Here is a 17,779-nt window from a genome sequence, read left to right as displayed (position 1 = left end):
GGGCCCTGTGTCTTCGCAGCACCCTTGTTCTTAAAGGAGTGTTCCACGGAGCCGCCTCCGACCATCTCTCCGTCATCCACTCCTAATCCTCCCCCGCGAGATCGACACTCGATGCCTCCACGCAAGGCATCCACCCGGCGGTCCACGGCCTCCGCGGCCAGATCTCAGGCTCCGACCTCCCCTCCCGTTTCTCAGCCTCCTCCTCCTCCCCCTCCGGCGACGGTGGTCGGCGCGGAGCAGTTTGACTTGCTGGCGCAGCAGGTCAAAGGCCTCGTCGAGGCCGTACAAGCAATGCAGCAGCAGCAGCCACAGGCGTCGGCGCTTCCGGAGGGGGCATCTCCGGAACGCCAGAACCCAGCGGTGGGGCGGGCCACCTGGGCCAGCCGCCCCGTCCTTCCTGGGAAGGCGAATCCGAGGGTAGAGAGCCCTCAATCGGACCACGACTCCACTCCTGGGAGATCCCTGCCCCCGTTCTGCCAAAGGACCCTCGAGACTCGGAGTCGAGAGGACTTCCTGGACCGGAGGCTCCAGGAGATGAACCGACGGATCGAAGAACTCCGCCACGCGCCTCCCGCTTATGGTGAGGATATCTGCACTGACCCTCCCTTCTCCCAAATGATTATGTAGGAACCGATCCCGCCGAATTTCAAGCTCCCCCAGTTTGAAAGCTACGACGGAACGTCGGACCCGGTGGATCATCTGGAGGCCTTCCGAACGATGATGCTGCTTCACGGTGCTCCCGACGCCATCTTGTGCCGGGCTTTCCCGTCTACTTTGAAGGGAGCAGCAAGGAACTGGTACTCGGCTCTGAAGTCGGGTACCATATTCTCCTTCGATCAAATGAGCCACCAATTCGTGGCCCATTTTGTCAGCAGTCGACGTCCCCGGAAAGGTTCGGAGTCCCTCATCAACATCAAGCAGAGGGAAGGGGAGTCCATACGGGCCTACATCAACCGCTTCAACATCGCGGCGTTGGAGGTCCGGAACTTGGACCAGTCGGTTGCCATGGCCGCCCTGAAAGGTGGCCTTCAGAAGAATGATCTCTTGTACTCCCTGGAGAAGAAGTACCCCAGGGATTTTGCTGATCTGCTGGCTCGGGCTGAAGGATACGCCCGAGCGGAAGAGGCCTTCAAAATGAAGGACGAAGAGACTGCGAGGGAGCGCCAGGCGGGAGATTCTAGTAAGCCCGCAGTCGAGAAGAGGCCAAAGGAAGCCCGGCCTCGCTCCCGATCCCCTCCTGGGCATAAGCGCGCCCATACTCCCCCCCGGGCACGCAGGCAGAGAAGCCCGGACAACAGGTTTCGGCGGGGTTCCCCGCCAGGGAAGTTCCGCAGCTACGCCCCCCTCAACGCCTCGAAGGCCCAGGTGCTGATGGAGGTCAGGGAGCAGCTCCCTAGGCCGGAAAGGATGCGCACGCACCCCGGAAAGCGCAACTCCAACAAGTTCTGCCTCTACCACCGCGACCACGGCCACGACACCGAAGAATGCATCCAGCTCCAGGACGAGATCGAGGAGCTCATCCGGCGAGGTCGACTCGACAGATTCATCCGCCGCAGGCCTGAGGGTAGAGGAGACCGGCCAAGAGCCCTCCCACCGCCCGAACTACAGAAAAGGGAGGAGCAGCCCGGGGACCGGCCTCCTATCGGGACCATCGACTCCATCGCCGGAGGGCCTCAAGAAGGAGCGGAAATACTGTAAATGTATCGCTTACTATTTCGCTTTGAATCTACCTTTCTTTTAGCTAACATGCTCCTCCCACCTAGCGTGGATGTATTATGACCGGATATGATTCCTCCAAAAACACGGCCATGTCAGGAACAGGAGGAGAACCTCGTCCTGACATGAGCAAGGTCAAAGGCCTGGTTCTTTTAGACTGGAAGGGGGGAGAGGCCTCACAACGCCCTAATGTGCCCCCACAGCCTTGTTAGGGACAGGAGGAAAACCTCGCCCTAACATGAGCAAAGTCAAAGGCCCGGTTCTTTTAGACCGGATGGGGGGAGAGGCCTTACAACGCCCTGATGTGCCCCCACAGCCCTGTTAGGGACAGGAGGAAAACCTCACCCTAACTTGAGCAAAGTCAAAGGCCCGGTTCTTTTAGACCGGATGGGGGAGAGGCCTTGCAACGCCCATATGTGCCCCCACAGCCCTGTTAGGGACAGGAGGAGAACCTCGCCCTAACTTGAGCAAAGTCGAAGGCCCGGTTCTTTTAGACCGGATGGGGGGAGAGGCCTTGCAACGCCCATATGTGCCCCCACGGCCCTGTTAGGGACAGGAGGAGAACCTCGCCCTAACTTGAGCAAAGTCAAAGGCCCGGTTCTTTTAGACCGGAGGGGGGAGAGGCCTTACAGCGCCCTAACGCGCCCCCACAGGCCAGGCTGATAACGAGAACCTCACACTGGCTCAAGCAAAATGGAAGACCCGGACTCCTACGGGAGCCGGGTTCCGCCGCCAAGGAAGCTTCACCCGGACTCCTATGAGAGCCGGGTTCCGCCGCCAAGGTAAGCTTCACCCGGACTCCTACGGGAGCCGGGTTCCGCTGCCCAGGAAAGCTTCACCCGGACTCCTACGGGAGCCGGGTTCCGCCGCCCAGGAAAGCTTCACCCGGACTCCTACGGGAGCCGGATTTCGCCGCCCAGGAAAGCTTTACCCGGACTCCTACGGGAGCCGGGTTCCGCCGCCAAGGTAAGCTTCACCCGGACTCCTATGGGAGCCGGGTTCCGCCGCCCAAAAAAGCTTCACCCGGATTCCTACGGGAGCCGGGTTCCGCCGCCAGGGAAGCTTCACTCGGGCTCCTACGGGAGCCGGGCTCCGCTGCCAAGAAAGACTTCGCCCGGACTCCTAAGGAAGCCGGGCTCCATCCACTGCTTCGCCAGCAAGGGTTAAAAATGGTGGCGAGGCTTGGCCACATGACGAGATCGGATGGAAGGGAAGAGCCCCTCCCCACGACGACCTCTAAGCCAAACAGGCCAAACGACGAGAAAGGGTCAACGAACGACAATATCGGTGCTACGCGCGGACAAGGTAACACAAAGTGCTTTTTCTTCATTTCTGATATATGTACTACAGGGCCAGGACGGCCAGGGAAAGGGGGACAAAACGACAAGAAAAAAAAAAAAGGCAGCTACAAAAAGGGGATGACTACAAAAGAACTCTAAGGAGGTCCTGCTCCCTCTGACCTAGGGTGATCACCTCCATCCCTCCACCAGGACTGCCTCAGATTCTCCACTGTTTCTTTTAGTTCTTCCTTCTTCTGCAGCGTATCCCGGAGCGTCTGACGAAGATGTCGGCTCTCTGCCTCCGCTTCTCGACGCCGCTTCCGCAGAACTTCGGACTCCGCCTCTGCATCCGCGACGGCCTTCCGCTCGAGCGCCAGTTGAGTTTTCACTTGTTGAAGCTCGGCTGTCTTCTCCCCAAAGGAGACGGAAATCCCCTCGACAGTGCCTCTTAGGGCTAGGAGCTCTTCGGTATCTTGGGCGTTAGCAAGCTGCGCCCTAGTAACCAACTGCCTCTGGAGACGAACGACCTCGTCCGCCGCTTGATGGAATCTCCCTTTGTACTCTTCTACCTGCCGGCGCCAGCTGGCCCGCTGCACATCGTGGCTCATCTCAGCATCTTGAAGCTGCTTCTGGAGGTCGGAGACCTTTTGCGACCATTTCTGCTCATCCTGCGCTGTGAGCCGGGATGAGTTCCCTTCCAGCTGGCCGATCCTCCTCTTCGCAGCTGACAGCTCCACCTTAAGGGCGCTGATCCTGGCTTCTTGAGCCCAAGTTCGGTCGCTGGCGCTCTTCGTACATTCTTCAAGCTCCTTTGTGAAATTCGCCTTCCTCCGGCTATAGTCCATGATTGCCTTCACTTGGAGACTCCTGAAGTGGGCGGCTTCAGTGGCGGCCTCGGAATAGCATTTTTTCGACTGGTGGAGCTCGCCCTCCGATTTCTTCAACTTCTTCGTCAGATGGAGGACCTCCTTTTTCAGCCGTTGGATAGTTGACTTCAGCGGGACCCCCAGGGGCAAGGGGAGTGCTTCGGCAGGACACTGCCATCGGACGATGCAAACGTCAAAGACCGACTCATTACAAGAAGAAAGGCAGAAAAGGAGAAGCAGGGGGAAGGAAAGGCCATCCATAATGAGAAATTTGACTTTATTGATTAATTTTGAAGACAAATGGAAAAGAAATATGGCGACAAAAGAAAGATACAAGATCGGAGGTCTCAGACCTCGAGGGCAGGGGGTGGAGAGCTCGGCGCGGGGGGTGCGACTGCAGTGGCGGCGGACGAAGGGGCGGCCTCATCGTCAGACTCCTCCAAAAAGCCGAGATCAAGGTCGGGGTATCTGCTGGCCACCCTCTCTCGGCAGAGCTCGAACCCCTTGATGAACGCCTCCAGGCCGAACTGGACATTCAGCTCCCTCATCTCCGCGGAGGCCTTGAACTCCTCCACCGCAAGGGTCCTGGCCTCCGAGACCAGAACCGGAGTTTGCTCGGCCAGATGGGCGACCTCGGCCTCCGCCTTCCTCGCCGACTCCTCCAAGCTTCGTCTCTCCTCCTCCCGGGCTTGTCTTTCCTCTTCCCGGTCTTGCCTCTCTCTCTCCAGGGCCTCCCGGAGGGCGGCCACCTCGGCCGTCTTCGCTTGAAGACGGGCAACCTCGTCCTGACAGCGCTCCTCCGCCCGAAGAAGGTCCCTTCTCATGCGGCCCGACGCCTCGACATAAGCGAAGAGCTGGTGCCCGATCTGCAAGGACGGATAGAGAATTACAACAAAGACCGAGCAACCATGCAAATAAACATCCGCTTACCTCAAGAAAGGACCCCAAAGTGTCCCAGGCCCGCTGCTCGGGATCGACGCGGTCAATCCTCTCCACGACATCGGACAGAATGCAGCCGTCGAGTAGCCGCCTGATCAGAGCCTTGTCGTTGAAGGGGTTCTCCGATCCCCCTCGGAGCAGACAGACTCGTCTGCAGCAGCTCGGTGGCTGCTCGCCCTGCGGGCCACCGATTTCCTCCTCCTCCCCACGGCGGGCGCCTCCGTGGGGCGGACCTCCGGAATGGGGACCCCAGTCGGCAGGCTCCTCGAGGGAGCCCGGGGGGCCGCTGGCTCGGCATCCGAAGGAATGTCGATGGCCGGGGTCGCCTGGACGGGCGCACCCAAGCTCGTCTCCTCCACCCTGGCCCTCTTCGCCGAACCGGAGGTCGTCGCGCCCTTCCTCTTCTGAGCTCTCATAGCCTTGGCGAGCATCCGCGTGGCTTCGACGTCCATTGCTAAAAAAAAAAAAAAACAACAGGCAAAGAAAAAAAGAAAGAAAAAGCGGCACCGATCAGTCCAGAGTCAAAAAAAAAAAAAAAAAAAAAAGAGAGAGAGAAGAAGAAGGCAAGAAAAGGAAAGATATATACTTGCTGGATCCTGAGGGCTCAGGCCGATATTGAAAAGAAGCTGCTCCCTCAGAAGGTTAGGAAGGGAAGGAGCGGGATAACTCAGAAGCTTCTGGGCAGCCTGGAGGTCGTCCTCTCCCAGGCTGGGAGCCCGACGGACGGAATCCCTCAGAGACCCCCAAGGGGGCAGACCTAGTTCCAGGGTCGGGCAGTAGACAAAGAGAAATTTCCCCTTCCAGTTGTGAATCGAAGAAGGGGCGCCCTTCAGCAACCCCTTCTTACCGAACTGGGGGGAGAAGTACCACCAGTCCTTCGCTGAAGGATGGCGTTTGAAGGTGTAGAAATGTCTGAACAAGGAGAGGGATGGCTGGACCTCGGCTATATGGCAGAGAGAGAGAAATCCTATCAAAAACCTAAAGGAATTCGAGGCGACAGAGGCGAGAGAAATGTTTAAGAAGCGAAAGAAGGCGGCAACAAAGACGGGAAGCGGAAGCCGGAGTCCGGCGCGAAATGCCTCCTGGTACAAACAAAAGCGACCAGGAGGGGGAGCACTGGCCCGGTCAGAGGGGCCAGGAAGCTCCAGGTCGTACTCCGAAGGAACCCCGTACCGAGCCCTTATCAGAAGGAGTTCGTCCGGAGTCGACGAACATGGAATGGCGCCCGGTGTGAAAACCGGGCGAGGCCCTGCCCCGAACGCAGGTTCGTCCGCAGAGACAGGGGCCTGGGGGTTCGAAGCAGAAGAACTCCCAGAACTTACGGGGGCAGAAGAGTCGGAAGACATTTTTTTTGGAGGGAGAACCTAAAGGGCCCTAGAAAGGCAAACCGAGAAGGGAGCGAGACGCCGAAGGTCAACTCGGAAGAAGACACGAAAGAAATGAAAAAAAGAGAAGCCCCTAGGTGGTAAGAAGAAGAAGGTCGGCACTAACCTATCTTGCTCTGGGGACCCGGGGAGCGAGAAACAAAAGGCGCCTACGGCTCGAGAGGGCGTTCGCTAGAGCAGACTCTCGGGGAGATGACAGACGCCAGCAAAAATCAGAAATGGAGTGGGACGCCTGAAGGGGGGAGGACGGGTTTAAATAGACCCTGGGATCCGGCGCCATAATGATCTCGAATCCCCCCAGGCCAGTCCGCATTCGACGCATGTCCCACTCCCCGTGGCAGACGGCTGAAGGCGGCTGGCGGTTGGCAGGGTCATAATTGCGTCGTACCTAAGCCAGCGTACCTGCAGGGTCTTCGAAAAGTCCTCTCGTACCGCCCCAATTCGAAAAGACTCCGGCATGCGCTCATTTAATGCCAAAATATCTGGGAGCGGCAGGGCGCGGGATTCGAAGGGACGGTTTCGGCTGTACCTCTGTGTACTTCCTTCGTTTGAAATTCAAACTCGGATGTAGGGAGACTGGTGTTGGGTATAAAATACCCACAGCCGAAACCCTCAACGGAATCGACATCAGCGCAGCTCCGCCCGGGCTCCACTGTCGACAGCAAGTGCAGCTCCGCCCGGACTCCTACGGGAGCCGGGCTCCACCGTCGACATCAGCGCAGCTCCGCCCGGGCTCCTACGGGAGCCGGACTCCACCGTCGACATCAGCGCGGCTCCACCCGGACTCCTACGGGAGCCGGGCTCCGCTCCCAGTATCAACTGCTGGTAAGCTCCATCCGGACTCCTACGGGAGCCGGACTTCACCCTTAACTTTGATTGCAGCGCAGCTTCGCCCGGACTCCTACGGGAGCCGGGCTCCACCGTCAACATCAGCGCAGCTCCGCCCGGACTCCTACGGGATCCGGGCTCCACCGTCGACATCAGCGCAGCTCCGCCCGGACTCCTACGGGAGCCGGGCTCCACCGTCGACATCAGAACAGCTCCGCCCGGACTCCTACGGGAGCCGGGCTCCGCTCTCAGTATCAACTGCTGGTAAGCTCCATCCGGACTCCTACCAGAGCCGGACTTCACCCTTAATTTTGATTGCAGTGCAGCTCCACCCAGACTCCTACGGGAGCCGGGCTTCACCAACGACAGCAAGTGCAGCTCCGCCCGGACTCCTACGGGAGCCGGGCTCCACCAACGACAGCAAGTGCAGCTCCGCCAGGACTCCTACGGGAGCCGGGCTCCACCGCCGACATCAGAACAGCTCCGCCCGGACTCCTACGGGAGCCGGGCTCCACCGCCGACATCAGAACAGCTCCGCTCGGACTCCTACGGGAGCCGGGCTCCGCTCTCAGTATCAACTGCTGGTAAGCTCCATCCGGACTCCTACCAGAGCCGGACTTCACCCTTAACTTTGATTGCAGCGCAGCTCCGCCCGGACTCCTACGGGAGCCGGGCTCCACCAACGACAGCAAGTGCAGCTCCGCCCGGACTCCTACGGGAGCCGGGCTCCACCGACGACAGCAAGTGCAGCTCCGCCCGGACTCCTACGGGAGCCGGGCTCCACCGTCGACATCAGAACAGCTCCGCCCGGACTCCTACGGGAGTCGGGCTCCGCTCTCAGTATCAACTGCTGGTAAGCTCTATCCGGACTCCTACCAGAGCCGGACTTCACCCTTAACTTTGATTGCAGCGCAGCTCCGCCCGGACTCCTACGGGAGCCGGGCTCCACCAACGACAGCAAGTGCAGCTCCGCCCGGACTCCTACGGGAGCCGGGCTCCACCGACGACAGCAAGTGCAGCTCCGCCCGGACTCCTACGGGAGCCGGGCTCCACCGACGACAGCAAGTGCAGCTCCGCCCGGACTCCTACGGGAGCCGGGCTCCGCCGCCAACATCAGAGCAGCTCCGCCCGGACTCCTACGGGAGCCTAGCTCCGCTCTCGGTACCAACTGCTGGGGGACCTCGCCCGTGCTCTTAAGGGAGCCGAGCCTCATCTCTGACGCCAACGGCTACAGCCGCAAGCAGACTCCGCCCGGACTCCTACGAGAGCCGGGCTCCATCCGCAACTTCAGCTCTGAGAGGGTTCCGCCCGGACTTCCTCGGGAGTCGGGCTCCGCTCACGACCCCTACCGCCAGGAGGACCTCACCCGGACCTCAACAGAAATCGGGCCTCGGCCGTTGCCGAGCTCCAATCGGCAGATCCACGCCCCCTGACTGGCCCTCAAAACGGCCACGACCCTGCTCCACTCCCTGTGGCGGACTCCGCGCAGTACCATCATTCCCTGACAGGCCGCAGTAACCATAGCCGCCCTGCTCCACTTCCTGTGGCGGACTCCGCGCAGCTCCACTATCCCCTGGCAGGCCACAGTGACGGCCACGAACCTGCTCCACCTCCTGCGACGGATACCATGCGATTCTCCTGTCCGCTGACAACGGACGCTGCTCCACCCCTCATAACAGATTCCACGTGGCGGGTCGAGGTGATGGCCATGTGTCTGCTCCGTTATCTTTCGCAATCAATTCTCCTGACCATGGGCGGCCCACTACCAGGCGGTTACAAACGTCGCCATCAATCCGTTGCCTCCTCCGTCTATAAAAGGGGGATCCAGATACGTTATTCTCTAAGCTCCTTTTCCTTATCTCAAAACTCTGCTAAATTCTCCGTTCGAGCACTCCATTCTTGTTGAGGCAGAGAACTGACTTGAGCGTCGGAGGGTCTTGCCGGAGCAACCCCACCTCCGGTTTAGACTTCCTTTGCAGGTCCCGACGGTGATCGCGACTTCCCCGACTCCAGCTTCTCCGGCGCAAGCAGATTTTTGCACCAACAACGACATATTAAAGATACGAAAGAAGAAGATGAGGGAGGGAAGGAGACACTAATGGGGAGGCTGAGGGCTTGGTTTCAACTCTAGCATCTAATGGTGATGCCAAGGTCTCCCCCATCTCTGCAACACCAATCCCTTCTCCCATCTTCTCATCTATCTCCACCTCTCCCTAAGAACAATAGCCCTCTCTCATCTCTTTTGAGGTTCTTCTCCTCGAATCCAGCCATCTCTGATGTGTATGAGAGTGGTTTTGTTGGTGGGCATCAGGATTATAGCCAGAGGAGTGTGGTGGAGTCTGGGGAAACAGTGGACGTGGTCACATATATACCTGTTAAGGCCTACTTCCTTTGTACTAGGTATCCTTTCTCTATGTTTTTATTTTCTTCTAATTTAATTTATTCAAATTTTCTTCTAATTTAATTCATTCAAGTTTATTGAGTTGGATGTTTTCTTGTGTTTTATCATCTGATTAGTTGATTATGATTTTGGATAAACTAATAAGAAATACCCAATTGAGTTTAAACTTAAACATAGCTATGCATTTAAGTTTCAAGTAAAAAATCCTCTCCATTTGAAACATAATTTAAAAGGAGCTACCCAAATGGGATGAAATGACCCAATTTCTTGTAGTTATAAAGTAATACTACACTATTATAAAACATACTGTACTATTAAAAAATAATACTTACTATTATAAAGTTATACTATACTATTATGAAGTAACACTATATTATTATAAAATAATACTAATTATGATAATATAATACTATCTTATTATAAAAGAATACTGCACTAATATAATACAGTAAAGCAATACTGTATTATTATAAAAAAATATTATACTAATATAATATAATATTATCTTATTGTAAAGAAATACTGTACTAATATAATACAATAAAGTAATACTGTATTATTATAAAAAAATATTACATTAATATAATGTAATATTATCTTATTGTAAAAGAATACTGCACTATGATAAGTAATACCGCAGTATTTTATAGGATATAAGGATATAAAGATAATTTCAGTCAAAAATAGATAGTTACTTTTAATTTATATTTGGAATGAATAGCTACTTTTACATAAAACTCATTTAGGGTGCTGCTTTTAAATTGAAAGTAGAACTGAAGATTTATCTCTAGTTCTCTATATGATTTTTCTTCTTCTTAAAAATTTGAATAGATAGAACTTGGATTTATTATTTGATTCTACTCTTTTCATCGTTGCAGTTGTTTTTTGGATTATTTTTGATTTAGTTGTAGTTGTTTCTTATAACATTAAATAAAATTGTTTGGCTTTTTTCTAGATATTCACACCCCCCTTACACACACACAAAAAAAAAAAAGAAAATCTGGATTTCTATTGATTGACAAAGGATGGCTTCATCTTTTGTTGGATTTGCTTTTTGAAATCTAAGCTTCTCTATTCATTGCTCTGTCCCACCCGATTGAGAGTCCTAAGGATGCAAAAATAGTGGAAAAACCTAGGAAAAATATAAAAAAATCACGAAAACAAGAGAAAGATGGTAAAAAATTAAAAGGTAAGACTTTTCTCACATGGATCGATCATTCTTTGTGGTAGTTTCATTACGAATAACCAAAGATACTGAACACGTAGGATATCATAACCAAGATATTCACTTTCATTATCGATGATAAAAATTGCATCTTATGCATCGCATAGGATTACAAGCTAGTATAATATATAATATCAAATATAATATAATATTATATATATAATATTGATATAATATATTAATGATATATTGACATATCAATTCTTTTACTAGATTAAGAAGTATTTTTGTTCTTATATTTCAGTCCAAAATCACTGTCTAGGGGTGATCTTGGATTCTTGACCTTGAGGATGGGTATTCCATCAGTGGATTGGAGGTGATTTAAAATTAAAAAAAATATCTATTAGTCTCTAATTTGACTCAAAATTATTTTTAATTTTTCAATTTTCAATTAGAATAAAACATCTCTGGACTGCTACTAACTTATTTTTGGATCTCTACCATCTACTGTTGCCACCTGCTGCCGTTTAAGCCTATTTAAATGATCAAAATAATCTTGACGATTTTGGAAGAAAAGATTAACCCAGCAGAGAATTTGTCATCCGAAAGATTAACCATTTCTCATGCTTCGATGACATCAATGGTGACCTCGACAGTACTGCTATGCGGCCACCCAGGCGCATGCGACCGCCACCCTCCTTTTTTCCTCCATCTCTACCAGTAGCGGATGGGAAAATTTCTCGATAACCCTCCCTTTTTCCTATTCTCCTTCCTCTTTTTTTTTCTCTGATCTCTCCCTTTGGTGGTCCGGACCGACGATGACGATAACTGTTTCAGTTTTTCTCCCTCGTTCTAAGCTTCGTTTTGCTCGATTTATCTCTATTTTGTGGTATGTGTAATCATTATGGTAAAATATGTAACCAAAATTTTGAACTATGTACTGATTTATTATCATTATATTTTATTGCATACTTTAAATATAACAAACATCTTATTTAGTTATTTGATGTATTTATTTTGTGGCAGGAAATGGCTGTATCTACTCGAAATACTACTAGAAGAACGAGATCCAAGGAGAAAAAAGAGAAGAGCAAGGAGGTAATGTATTAGATTGAATTACCTGCATATTTAATATGAGAGTTATATGGGTTGCTGATTTAGTTATGTAAGTATTTACTTAGTTACACATATATCGTTATAATCATCTGTATTTATACTTTGATTGTAGAATTCACTTGTTAAGTTTGGTTGCATAAAGTCCTGATTATATATACTTTCTAAGTGTTTATTTTTAAATTAACTTTGGTTACATAATTGATGTTGTCTCTTTGCAGATTTGATAAATTTTTATATTTAAGATTTTTATTTTATATAGGTTACAAATAAGTTGGAGTTAAAGGATGACATCAGTGAGGATGAGGAAGAGAAAGAAGTTGAGAGAGGTGAGGGTAGCAATAAGGAAGAGGAAAGAAGTGATAAAGGCCCTCTAATTAATTGTCGTTATTATATTACATCATATCATCTCTTCATGTTGAAAGTTAAAAAAAAATGAGCCAACACCACTTCAGTCACATGGGCATAACTCTATTTCATGTGTTGCTTGACGTACCATCTATTAAATAAGAGAGAACAGTTATTGATGATCTACTTACAGGCATGATATAGATTCTGATTGTTTTAGAATGGATAGTCACTTGTTGAGATGGAGTGCGAGAGATGTTGGCTTAGTTTTGGGTCTCCTGATATATAGTGCTCATGTCATCTCAAAGTGGATGCTTGAAAAAAGATTGATATAGTTAAGAAGTATTTTGATCAGAAGATACATGACAATGAGATATTTAAGCAAAAAAAATTGGAGGGCCTCATATTATCCTTAGTAAAGAAGAAGGGATGGAGGATTTTGAAGATTTTATCTACCTCACGTGTTTATACATCATGGAGATATTTTTATTCCCAATAAATAGCATGAAAGTTACTGGATAGATCTTTAGGTAGATATTTTAATTTTTATAATTTTAATTTATTTATAAACTGATATATTAGAAATACTTACAATCTTGTTTATTATGTAGATATGTGGAGGATCCCTCTTCACTTTCTAACTTTGCATGGGGTCATGCCGTATATGATTTCATGCATAGCATTATCAAAGAGAAAATCTTATTGGTACAAAAATAAAATACAGATGAGAAGGTGAATGTTGGATACTTAAGGGGTTGTGTAACTACTCTTAGTGTAAGTGCCCATCATCCTCATGATGTTTTTTATAAATTTATATATATTTTGCTGCAACATAGTTTTATTTTTCATATGATGTAGGTATGGTTGTATGAAGTTACGGGTTTGGTTGATCGGCCCACTATGGATTGTTTCCCTGTATTTTGAACTATAGTATAAAAGGATTTTCAATTCGGAGGAAACTGCAATCTAAGATTGCTAAAGTGTCACCCAAGAATGTAAGTATTTTCAAGTTTGAAAATATACTTCTTTTTAGAATAGAGGATATATGCTTTCATTTGACAGGATTGCTAGAATCCAACATTTTTATCTTGAAATTTATGTGCAATGGATTATTTATTCTAATATTTAATTTTACAGATATAACCCCTTGTAGAGAAAGAGGAAGAGAAGTGGCTCTTCCAACCAAGTGAAGGACAGTGCTCACACATCCATGCTATTGCTAAAATGAGAATTGGGCTGTCCAAGAAGATAAATCTAAGAAAAAGATGAGGGAAAGAAAAATAAAAGAGAAGAGAGTGAATAGGGGGAGAGGGTTAAGGAAAATGAAAGAGATCATCTCATACTACAAGAAAAACATTAAAAGTTGAGATGGATAATTTATGAACTAAGAAAGAAAAATAAAATTTTAAAGCACAAAATTGTTGAGCTTGAAGAAAGCCTTGTGCTTCCAAAGGATGAGGAAGAAGCTGAGGTTGGAGATAATGGAGCTCCATCCAAATTTTTTTGCATTGTTTTGATCTTCCTCCAGCAGGTGCTGAAATTATGGAGAAAGAGAAATATGATCAGAAAGAGGAAGGTGGTGCTAGAAGAGGAGGGGTATAGGTGGGTTAATAAAAAAATCAAGTTCAATATTTAGGATGGTAAAGAGTAGGGGCAATAGAGAGAAATCTGTAAAGATAAAAAGTCCTTATGCAATCCTACCTACCCGTCGATCAAGAAGAAATAAAATAGTTGAAGAAGCCCACATGCCAAACACTCCATCCTCCACCATTAGATCTGTCATTGATGCAGATAGTGTGACTACTTAATTTTGTCTGGTATGCAAATAACTAGACTCTCATTTTTTTAAAAGCATACAACGATACTCATAAGTTCAATTTTATTTTTGGTAATATTCTGGTGTACCATAAGAAACGACTAGATTTTCCAGGGTCAAAATATATTATAAAGGAAGAGAGGGAGACAATAGCGAGATTCCTCCACTGATAATGGATCGGTAATATATTTTTAGTTATACTGAGAATATCATTGGTTACATATTTTTGCCTTTGGTTACACCTCTTCAATATTGATTACACAGTGCTAATCTGTAGTTATATGAGATTTTATGTGGTTACAGGATGGTAGTTTGGTCCAATGAAAGTAGCTTTATTTCATGAATGCAAGTTTGTGAGCTACTATTCAATCAGATATTGAAAGATGATGTAAGTTGATACATAAAAATTATTTAAGATAAAAATGATTGACTAATATTTTTAAATTTATTGAACTGTTATGCAGGTTATTGATGCATTCATGGCACTCTTTCGGGAGTGTCAAGAATCTGAACCAAATAAGCATCTTCCTTGTGTATTCATCAGGTCGTGGCTGTTGGTGAGTTTTTGGTTGGAGTTGCTTTATTTTGAAATCATCATGTATGTTATTATTGATCTTGTATTTTTGGTATTTCCTATAGCAACATGCACAACAGAGGCTCTAAAAATTTTCAGACAATGTTCTCAGAGGTTTTGAATTTGAAATTAATCGGCAAATTGATCTTTATACCCTTGTATACAAAATGCCACTGGCACCTACTAGTGATGGATATGAGGAGAAATGCTTCAAGCATTACTCCTCCCTCTTTCCATCCACCTATTATCCTGATGCACTTACTTTGCTAGCTTCCTTAACCCTGTACATATTGCCATGGTATGAATCAATGATAAATTATTGATTAATTATAATAGAAAACTTAGATTTCTCAATATTTGGCTAAACATCATAATCTGCCCTAAGTTTCAGATTGGCCGCTCCGATAAATTGATGATTGTCTTCAGCAGGACCCTACATAGGCATCAGTTTAATATTAAATAAGCTCATATATACTTTCATAAATTTTAATTTTGTATTCGATCACTATTTTAATTTTAGGAGCATTGATTGTGGAGTTTTTGTGATATGCTATATGGAACTATTGCAACGTGAGGTACATTGGATATAGGACCGAGTGATATTATAAGGCTATGAGCTGAATATAGTGCACTCCTTATTCATGAAGGTTCAAAAAGAGAGATTATCTGTGAGAAACAATAGATGGAGGGCATGCAGCCAAAAATGATATTGAAGTACAGTTTTTAAGTGACAGTAAGTATACTTATCTGATTCGTATTTTTACTTATACATATATTTAGTCCGATTACATATTTTCATTGTTCAGTTATATGATTATGTTTATACATATATTGTATGTTTTCAGTCGAAAAAAAATCGGTCAATGATGAAAAATAGTTTGAGAAGTTTGCTGTAGATAAAGTGGAGAAAAATCATAAAGCTGCTAATTAGCATGGAGAGGGTGAGGAAACTGCAACTAATAGGGATGGGGCTTGTACAATGGGGGATCAATTATAATTTTTAACTTATGGATGGATAATCTTAATGTAACTTTTACTTGTGGATGAACAATTGAGATACAATTATATAACTAATATTTATTTTTAATTATAGATTACTTTTTAAAAAATTTATTGAAAGCTGTTCAGGTTACAAAAATTTATGTTAAGATAGTTTTTATGGTTATATAAATTTTACAATTGGTTACGCAGGTCCATGTTCAGGTTATATAGATTTATACTGATGTTACACAAGTTTATATTTAGATTACACAGGTCCCTCTTTAGGCTACACAGGTTTATGATCAGGTTATGTGCCGGGCCAACTGTTGAGCTGCTCTTCGTGCCAGTCAGTTGTCTAGTTATGTGCCGGGCCAATTGTTGAGCTGCAAGTTATGTGCCAGTCGGTTGTTTGGTTATCTAGTTTTAATTTCTGATTATACAGATTTATGTTAAGAAGTTTTATGATTAGTTAAGTTGGTTACGCATATCCATATTTAGGTTACATAAGTAGTATTCAGGTTACACAGTTTTCTGTTTAGGTTACACAAGTTTATATTCTAGTTATCCAGTTTCTATTTTGGTTATCCATTTTTGATGTCTGGTTATCATTTTTTTTTTGATTACATAAGTTTCGATTATATGCATATATGGTTTGATTATCCTGTGTAGTAGCTGACCATTATTAAGTTTGGTTTATGCTTAGGTTATGTGCCGGGCCAACTGCCAGTTTTTAGGTTATATGAAAATCACTTCTATTTTCATATTCAGTTTTCAGATTTTTATCTCTGGTTGTATAGTAGCTGACTATTATTCAAGCTTACATGTACAATTTACCTAGTTTACTTGCAAGTTACACAGATTTGTGTTAAAATTATACAAGTTTATATTCAGATTACACAGGTCTCTGTTTAAGTTACACAGATTTATGCTCAGGTTATGTGCCGGACCAACGTGTCAGTTGCTCTTCGTGTTAGAGTCAGTGGTTTGGTTATCCAGTTTTAATTTTTGATTATCCAGTTTTGATGTCTGATTATCCAGTTTCATTTTTTGGTTATACGAAATCACTTCGCATTTTCATGTTCAGTTTTTAAGTTTTCATCTCTGGTTGTGTAATAGCTGGCTATTATTCAAGCTTACATGTATAATCTACCTAGTTCACCTGCAGGTTACACAGATTTATGTTAAAGTTATATAAGTTCATATTTAGGTTACACAGATTTTTGTTTAGGTTACACAGGTTTATGCTCAAGTTATGTACCGGACCAATATGTCAGTTGCTCTTCGTGCCGAGTCAGTGGTCTGGTTATCCAGTTTTGATGTCTGGTTATGCAATTTTGATATCTGATTATTCAGTTTTATTTTTTGATTATACGATACCACTTCGCATTTTCATATTCAGTTTTCAGATTTTCATCTCTGGTTACATAGTAGCTGACTATTATTCAAACTTACATGTACAATCTACTTAGTTCATCTATAGGTTACACAGGTTTGTGTTAAAGTTATACAAGTTTATATTCACGTTACACAAGTCTCTATTTAGGTTACAAGGTTTATGCTCAGGTTATGTGCCAGACCAATGTGCCAGTTGCTCTTCGTGCCAGAGTCAGTGGTCTGGTTATCCAGTTTTGATTTCTGATTATCCAGTTTCATTTTTTGATTATCCAGTTTTTGATATTTTCAAATTTTCATCTCTGATTGCATAGTTGCTGACTATTATTCAAGCTATTTACATGTACAATTTACCTGCAGGTTCAATACACTACTACAATCCATCGACAGAAGTGAATAAAGCACAAAAATATCAATAAACCATATGTTATTTGGTTATATTTGGATGAAAGTCTAAAAATTTGCAGTCTCAACAAAGTAATTGTATATATACTATATTTTTTTCATAAATATATGAGTCTCAACAAAATATATGAATGTCAACAGAATATAATCATACAAGCTTCAAGAATCAAAAATCAGCAAAAATATGATTCTTGATATATTGAAATCCTTCTTTGTTTGGATAACTGTTGAGCTACATCAAAAGAGAGTAAATCTGAAACAAATAAGAAATAATCAATTAGCTTTATAAAAAACTAACTTTTATAACTTCATCTTCTCCAAACATATGAGTGTCAATAGAATATAATCATACAACTTCAAAAATTAAAAAGACAGTAAAAATATAAATTCTTGATATATTGATATCTTTCTTTGTTTGGACAACTATTGAGCTACATCCAAAAGAAGATAAATCTGAAATAAATAAAAAATAATAATTAGCTTTATAAAAAATTAACTTTTATAACTTCATCTTCTCTGAACATATGAGTGTCAATAGAACATAACCATACAAGCTTCAAAAATAAAAAG

Source organism: Elaeis guineensis, chromosome 6 (genome assembly GCF_000442705.2).
Source record: "Elaeis guineensis isolate ETL-2024a chromosome 6, EG11, whole genome shotgun sequence".
Taxonomy (NCBI): Eukaryota; Viridiplantae; Streptophyta; class Magnoliopsida; order Arecales; family Arecaceae; genus Elaeis; species Elaeis guineensis.
The sequence above is the reverse complement of the archived record's forward strand: the minus strand, read 5'-3'. Positions refer to the sequence as shown.